This window comes from Helianthus annuus, chromosome 3 (genome assembly GCF_002127325.2).
Source record: "Helianthus annuus cultivar XRQ/B chromosome 3, HanXRQr2.0-SUNRISE, whole genome shotgun sequence".
Taxonomy (NCBI): Eukaryota; Viridiplantae; Streptophyta; class Magnoliopsida; order Asterales; family Asteraceae; genus Helianthus; species Helianthus annuus.
The window spans coordinates 16,710,844-16,719,991 of NC_035435.2; the positions used below are offsets into that span (position 1 = coordinate 16,710,844).

The following is a 9,148-nucleotide window of genomic DNA, read 5'->3' on the forward strand; positions in this document are numbered from 1 at the left end:
CGTAGAGAATGTTATTGTTGGTGAATGGTGTCGATTAAATCTTCATCTAATTCTTCAAAGTTTTTGTGGATGGTTGGCTTGGGTTTATCATTTGTATCACCTTATAGTTTTTGTGTGGCTATGATGAATTTATATGTTTGATTGTAAATTGGATGTTGATGTTACCTTGGCGTGGCAGGGTAGGTGGTTGGTTGGTGTTCACCTGCAGCCCCCTTGCAGCCATGGTGTACTCTTGATTTTGAAATTCTGAGCCCGGTTTTTACAACTATGGATTTCGTTTTATGTGGGTTTTTGTTGTGTTCTGTTCTTTAAGAACCAGTTTTATGAAGGTGGTGTTTAGATCCCCTATACTTACAATTCACAAATGGGGAACTATTTGTAACAATATTGTTAGATTATTTTACATATGCATTTTCAATTAGGGCATACTTGATACTAGGGATATTGTGCTTCAGAAATCGATCCTTATTAGAAAACATGAACTTGTACACACGGATGACTTTTTTTGGTTTTCTTCTTTAAAGAAGAGAAGATGAGTTATCTTTGGTTTTAGTCACACATGACTTAACGTAATTGTTTGGGTTGATAAATACATGTACTTCTTCAATAAAGAATTCTATTGAAAGTATGTGGTGGCAATGCCTTTATTGGTTGTTAATGTTTTGCAGATGGGAAGCGGACAATGTACGCGTTGTGGGGTTTACAAAATGCCATGATGATTAATCGACCAACGGTAATCAAGAGTTGTTCCGCACATCTTCCAGGTGTATTCAAATACAAAAAGGCCTCCTAAATCTCTTTACTAACATTATTTTTGTGATGATAAATGAAAATATGGAAACGGAGATTAAAAACTGTTAGCGAGTGTACCCGCACTTAAAATCACATTTTTTTTACTTGGTCGCGTTGCCCTTTATGGTTCTTGATCGACTAAAATATTTTTTATATATTTTAGGGCCGAACTGCGGTTTGCATCCTAGCCTGTGAAGGTGTAAGTACCACAAGTGGTAGTCATCAAGCACAAAGCTTTATATTGGCAATTTGTCTCCTTGAAAAAGTTAAATGCTGCTTCTTTTTTCCAAAAAAAAAAAAAAACATGGTGATATAGAAGAAGGTTCTGTTGCATACAACAAAGAAACAAATAGTTGTGATTCTCACATGGAGGTCGAACTTAGACAGGTTATCGACGGGATGCGCATTGGCCAGGAGAAATATAATTGTGCCTACATGCATTTGTTCAATGTGGCTAGGAGCAAGAGTTGACGGAACATTTGTTTGTGACGTGTTGTTTTGCTTGAAAGGTTTCGCAGTTTGTTTTGCAATGGTGCAAGCTACTTCCGATATACGCATTCTTGGTAAGAGATCTTGATTTACACTTGTATGTTGGCGGCTCGGCAAAGTTCAAAAAAATGATACCAGCAATTTACCACACGGTATTTTGGTGCTTATGGAGGTGTCAAAACAAAGTAGTATTTGATCATGGGAGATGTAAAGAGGTTTCCTTTTTTTGGGTCTGCACGCTCCAAACATATGAATTTGGATTGGAATATTTGGAATAGTTTCAATGTAAATAGGATGGGGTGATAGTGAATGTATGTAATAATGTTTATTGAATATGGTGTACTATATTGGTGTAAGCTAGCAACCTGTTGGACCTTTGTGTCATAATAAATTTGTTGACCTTTAGAAAACAAAATTTGATTTTCAAAACATGTTTAACACAGTAATTATTTCGACCGCTTGCGCTGCGAAGCGCGCGGGGACTCAAATCCTAGTTAAGAGTAATATAAGTAAAAGGGGATCCATTTTTGTTTTGTGACCCACACAATGATTTCGGTAACTATAGTTCTTATTAATAAACCTTAATTTTATGTTTTACGAAATAAATAGAAAAATGAAATAACAAGCTTAAAAGAGCACATAAACATACATCTAGACATACATCTGTTTGCAAAACAAACAGTCTGAACTATCAAGTGCTGAACCAGTAAGAGGTTTGAACCATTAAGAGTCTCTCGCTTATGTGGAGCATACGTGGATCTGACGTGACACTATAAAGCCCCTAAGGGCTTCAAACCACACCCACCAGCCTAAGAGCTAAACAAATAGCCCCTTAATGTGTTTATGAACGCTTATTAGATTTCACAACCAATAATCTTTGTAAGTTGTCAATAGTCTAAACTTAATTTGCATCAATTATTTGAACTTCTAGCTTCTTTACCTTGACTTCACTTTTGTTGGAAGTTATTTTCGAATCTATTTAAAAGGAGTGGCTTGAGACTTCTACTTCTCATAGACCATTAAGTACAATTACAATACAATTGTCAATGCCGAGTGACACATAAACATCAGGAAGAGATAATTCCGAATACTGGTGTTTCTTATGCCAAAATTAGTACTATTACACGTGCACATTAGTATTGTGTCACTAGAATTACATCATAGGTCAATACAAAGATACTAATCATGAACCCTATCAAAAACTTTTTGTGATCGACTCTAGAGATCATGTGTGGTGGTTTGTTGTGTTTGTGTTGTTTTATCAAACTAATACTAACAAAGAAAAAACAAACTAAAATATTTTATAAAATATGCATATATGGCATTCCGAGTTGTAATTATTCTTTATTTTTATTTTTATTATTATTATTATTATTATTATTATTATTATTATTATTATTATTTTGTTTAGAAGTGCTTAACATAACTAATAATCATTAAATAATTCTCAATTTACTTCGATTAATACAAAAAAAAAATCCTTTTTATAAATACTCAGTAATTTCTAAATATTCATTAACTAGGTTAGTTCCCTGTGTGTTACACGGGTTGAACAATTTAAACTATATAGTATAGATATTTCCTGTAAATGCAAAACAAAGACAAAACATTTACATACCATATTGACATAAATGAGTTAATATAAATGTAACCCATCAACTCGTACATATTAATTAATGTCGTAGAGTTCCATAAGACGGCTCTAATGTCGGTTGAATGAGGTCAATCAAAGTCTATTTTATACCATTTCTACGACTTCTTATTTTTTGAATCTTTGTATTTGATTCTAAACCTATTATTAATATCATTGATAATAATTTTAGTTATATATATCAATAATATATTTAGTCTAACATATTAATATTATTATGAATTTCAAAACTTGTTCAGCTAGGATTTAAGATTCTATTGAAGTTTTAGTTTAACAATAGGTTATTGAATTAATAATAAGAATTTGTATTAGATTAGATTAAATATTATTATTATTTGTATTAGATTAGATTAAATATTATTATTATTAGTATTATTAATAATTTTACTCAACTAAATGAGAGAATGACAAGTGTCACAAAACAGGTTTCTTTTATTATATAGTATAGATTTGTAAGAAAAAAAATAAATCAGACGTTTGTATTTTGGGAGGAATAAATATTTTATTTTATTTTATTTTATTGTCAACTACTACAAAGACCAATGTCGGCGGCAATAGTGCCTGCTGGCTATTGGGTCACATGGGCGGCAGGAGGAATTGTGCCAGACAGCTGCTTGGCACTCCCCTATTGGCCCAACAAATTTACGATTTTATCCCGCTTTAAAATTACGCTTTTACCATCAGTTCAAAAATATGTTTTTACCCCCACTATTAAATAAATTTGCGTTTTTGCTCCCAGCTAAATATTTCGATTTTGCCCCCGGTTCAAAATTACGATTTTGTCCCGTTTCAATTTACAGTTTTGCCATTAGCTTTTTTCCCTTGAAAATACGATTTTGCCATAAGCTCAAAATTATGTTCTTACCCCCATTTAAAAATAAATTAGCGCTTTTGCTCCCAGCTAAAAATTTCGATTTTGCCATCGGTTCAAAATTACGATTTTGCCCCGTATAAATTTATACTTTTGCCATTAGTTTTTTTTCTCACAGCCAAGTTACGATTTTGCCCTCAACTTACATTTACATTTTCTCCATCGTTTTTGTTTGTTTTCATGGTGAAATTACAATTTTGCCTCCAGTGTAAAATTATAGCCATGCTGGCAGCTTCCTGGCACTCCCCCATAGGTCCATTTAATTTACGATTTTAAACCTGAATTAAAATTATGATTTCGCCCTCACTTAAAAATTACGTTTTTCCCATCGTTTTAGTTTTATTTTTAGCAAAACTATAAAGGTTTTTGTTTTAATTCGTTTACTCCATTTAATTTTTTTTTCGTGTCAAGGAGCTGCCTAACACTGGCTCATTAGTCCTGAAAAATTATAGTTTTGCCCTGAGCCCAAAATTACGGTCTTATCATTGTTTTTTTTTTTCATAGCAAAATTATTGTAGTCTTAATTTAATTGATTAAGAATTATTCGGTTATCGCCTTGCAACATGGACGGGACATCTACTAGTTTTATACATATGAAAACAAAGTCTTGATGAATATTAACAAAAAAATATTTATGTATTTAATTATTAACTAGTTATTGTACAAAATGGAGATGAAAGAATTGTCCATTGCCGTGGCGGTGACGCAGAGAGAACGGCCCGTGGGGAAATGTGAGGATTTTGATAAAATTAAGATGGCAGGTCTGACATGTGTGCCACCAGACTAGGGTTACAACCACCGTCCGATCCGGATGTAACCCCACCCCCAATATCCACGGATGACGGACCTATCCCTTCAATATTATTTAATTCTTTTTAAATAAAATGCTCAAATATTTCCTGTGGTTTGTCCAAATAACATTTATACTTTTTAGTTTTTAAAATTACACTCATGTTACATGTAGTTTTACATCTTGTTACTCGGATAGTTTCCTGATTGGATGAGTGTTAGTTTGTCCAGTTAAGTTCACGTGAAATGACAAAACTGCCCCTTAGTATTAAAAATATAATAATTAAGGCATAAAAGAAATATAATTAAATTTAACTAGTAATACGACCCGCGCACCATACGCCGCGGGCCCATTGTAAACATCGAATTAATTAGTCTAGGCGTTATGTGATGCTTTAATCATATAAAAACGTGTGTTTCAATGTATCTGATCTAACTCAATGTAACCTATAAAATTATTGTAGTTGGATAAAAAGTGAAGTAAATCGAATTTATACCGTACTAAAGAAACAGAATCAAACTCGGGTTGGCTCTTTTAGTAGGATTCAACCTAACTACTAGACCACCCTCACCTTTGCATCAAGACTTAGCGGCGCCAAAACATACAGTAATTCAAATTTATACCGTCAAAACATTTTAGCGGTCGGTCAAAACGCAGGCTAACTTGAATTTACCCTATCAAGTCAAAGCGTATTATATGCGATCCGAATCATACATAGGAAACGTACAAAATACGAAAGCGCACACCAAATTTACATCGAAACGCAAGCAAACTTGAATTTAATGCGACGTGATTATGTATATGCAACCTGACTGTAAGACCCATTCTAATTTAATGTTAATATATCAATAAAATATGCATTTTATATAAAAATACGACTTAATAAAAACTTTTCCATCAAGAATGTTCACACAAGTTTGAAACATTCATAATACCAATCTTAAGTGTTTCCATAATTCATATTATGAAATCAAAACAAAGTTTAATGCGGAAGCTTCGTTATCATGTGTTCGGTTCTTCATCGAGCTTGATCTTCATCCGGGCACTCTTGACATTCACCTATGATCAAAACCAACTTAAAAGTTAGTTTTGATAGTTAAATAATAAGTTTAAACAAGTTACATGGGTCAAACGAACAAGATTTAACAATTTTCGGATTCAGGGGGGGCTAGACGCCCCACCTAGCCCCCTTTTTGACAGCAAGTTCTTATTATGTTGCTGCATATTCCCAGCATAACCCGATTTCACGGAAACGAGCATAACTCTCTCGTTTTTAATCCGTTTTACCCGATTCTTTTTCCTACGCGTCCGTAATTCAATTATCCATCTTATGAAGTTGAAATCCAACATCCGGCATAACAAAATTTCAGACCTTTAAGTCTTTGACTTAATACCTTTTTACAAAGTTTTGATCCGTTCATGCGTTTATCAAACAAACATGTTTGTTTGATCCCAAATTCACATGAATCTTATAATTTCAAGGTTGTCTATCATATTAGGTTCAATTCACGAGTTTATGTATATTCTTAAACCCGTTTGTACTTAAAAGCTTATTTTGACCTGTTAAGGGTATTTAAGCACTTTTCCGCATAATTCGTACTCGTTTATTTCTAGCATCTTATTTTCGCAATATTTATCAAATGATCTTCCACCACAACTATTTGTATGGTGGATTAAGCAAAACTAACCTATTATCCCAAAATTTACCCATCGGTTGGTCATTTTACGTAAATGATCATTTTTATGCATTTGACCCATGAATGTGTATTCCTGTAACTTTTATTCATATCTAATGATTCCATAATCTTGATGCAAGTTCCTAAACAACCCCTATGGGTCGTTTACTCAATATACCCTTCAAGGGTGTTTTGGTCCACTTTAGTCCCTCACTTTACGACGAAGGACTTTCGTTAAATATTTGACCATAAATTATATGTTTAACTAAAAGATTATTTATGCGTACCTGGCTCGGGTCAAGGTATTGACCCGTTTACATAACTTTTTGCTTTAAATCTTTCTAGTTAAAGCAACGCACGTTTATGTTGTTTCCTGTGATTACAACACTCAACAAGCAATTGTCAAATGAAGTTGTCAAATGGTGTTAACAACACCATTTGACCCATTTAGCCTAATTGGCCATTTATCCGTATGAGATGGTATTTAGTTACCATTTCACCCCTTTAAACCTATCCCGGTTTTCCCTTAAACTCGTTTTACTCAAAACCATTTTTATTTGTTCGTCATTACATGACTAATTTACCTTTTTACCCCTTTTTTCCATAATTCATGATTTCCTACCTTTTTATTCATTCCGACTTGCACTGTATCATGCCGGATCATCGTATTTCAATTACTTAACATTATTCACGGCCAATTTTCGCTAGTAAGTGTATAGTAATTAAAAAGGGGGTGTAAGTTTAACTTACCTTGTATCCAAGTTACGCCTTTTCTTCTTTCTTGTTTCGTTTGACCCGCTTCCTCCCAAGCCTCCATCTAGCTTGTCCTGAGTCAAACTATCATCATAATCCGTAAGACGGTTAGTTTAGTCATTATTAGCTACGACTATTCCGTCTTACAAATTTTATGTCGAATCTACCATTCGACTTCATCTTTGGTTAGTTTAACTTTCTAAAAGTTAACTACGGTTATCCATATGACAAATACCATTTGAACTAAATCAACATCATGATTAGAATTCATATTACCCCATATCATACGGGATAAATCGAGTTTGGCAATCACGCATTTCATTTACAATTTCAGCACTTTAGTTTTCATTTAGGCATTTTAACAAACACCTAGTGTGCATGATTTCATATAATTCATAATCAAGTTATTGACTAACTATTTAGCCAAAATTTAAGCATCATGTCACATGTTCATGTCAAATTTTTATATCAAAAATTCTGGATTTTCTTCATGGAGCTCGAATACACTAGGTTAACAAAGATAATCCTAGTGTTTAGCATAATTCTACAAAACCCACTTGACACATGAGTGTATGATCATGAATTCACAACCATGAACATCAATTCAACAAATAAATGACTAGGGTTTACTCCTAGACATAGTTTCATCCAAACAACGAACATGCAAGCTCAGATTCGAATCTCACAAGTTCATCTAAAATTTAAGATGGAGCCACATAGTAAAATTTCGCATACCTCATGATCCCTTTACTGAGGTGATCACTAATCTATGCTTGGATTTCGATTCGGGCTTGATTTGCCCCTTCAATTTGATGATTTTCTTGAATTTTAGGGTTGAGTTTTGAGAGCTCCTTGCGGCTCTGATGAAATCGCAAACATCAACACACGTATGTGTGTTTTGTGTTTTAATTTTTTTTGATTTAATTAAACATCATTACATTTGCCCATGTTTAGTCCCTCAACTTTACACAAGTTATTTAAAGGGTATTTTAACCATATTTGTTCTATTATGTCAAGACACTAACTAACTAGGTTTATATTCCTAGTTACTTGGTGGGTCCCGGGAGTTATAACCCGTTTTATTTTAAGTCCCGTTAACTCGGGCTCTTATAAACTCAATTCCTTAAAAATTTGATTCACTTATATTTAATATTAGGATTTCTTATTTAAATCCAAATATTTACCGGGTTATGTTTACTATTAACGGTACTTTACCCGTCTTTTAGTATTAACGGAGTTTGATTACCAAACCCGTTTTCGGGATGTTACACTGACTCATACATAGGAAACGTACAAAATACGTAAGCGTACACCAATTTTTTGTCGAAACGCAGACAAACTCTAATTTATATGAAAACATATACCGAATTTACGTCGAAATGTAAACAAACTCGAAATTCGTACCGGCTATGCGATGTGATTATGTATAGACCATTATCAACCTTTACGTTAAAACGTGGACCAACTACGGATCGAAATTGCCTTCAAAGTGTCGGAAGGGTTGGGCTTTGTGTTGCCCGAAAATTGACCTGGAGGTCATTCTTGCAACTGGCGTGCAATATCCCCAACTTGCCTTTGAAGGTCTAAGAAATTCGAATGATTATTCTTTAAGAAAGTAGCGTGTTCCTCTAAGGTACGTTGGGTAGCCTGATCCTTAACCACTAGCTGGGTAAGAAGTTCCTCTATCCTAGACAAACTACCATTTGACCCCTCATTCCTAGGTTGAACCTCTTGGTTTGACCCGTCACCTTTGAACTGCCCACCTGAACCTGAACTAGCAAATTGACCTGTTTGACCCGACCCCCCACTAGAATAGAAACCTGGCCCCCTGCTTTGATTTTGACCTGATGGAAAACCAGGGGGTTACCTGAAGAGCGATAATTGTTAGCACGCCAATTAGAGTTACTATTATTGAACGGGTTAGTTGGACCCCTATTTTGACCTGCTATATACTCGACCTGTTCTAGGGTAAGGGTTGGGCAATCTACGGTGTCATGACCACCTCTACAAACTTCACACCTATCGACCTTCTTCTTAATTTCTAGCAACTCTTTGGTGATATAATCAAGTTGAGATACTACCTTTGAGTCTGAAACAACTTGGTTTACTCCTCGAGAAGATGAGGA

General features: G+C 34.2%; 1 long non-coding RNA gene across 1 annotated transcript; it reads right to left on the reverse strand.

The window, feature by feature from the left end:
• Nucleotides 1-5,473: 5,473 nt before the first annotated feature.
• LOC110927550 lies at nucleotides 5,474-7,871 on the reverse strand. The gene is made up of 3 exons (XR_002585714.1): nucleotides 7,758-7,871; nucleotides 7,020-7,106; nucleotides 5,474-5,652 (listed from the first exon to the last, which is right to left on the reverse strand). It is a non-coding gene; the product is annotated as an uncharacterized LOC110927550 (long non-coding RNA).
• Between the last annotated feature and the right edge of the window lie 1,277 nt (nucleotides 7,872-9,148).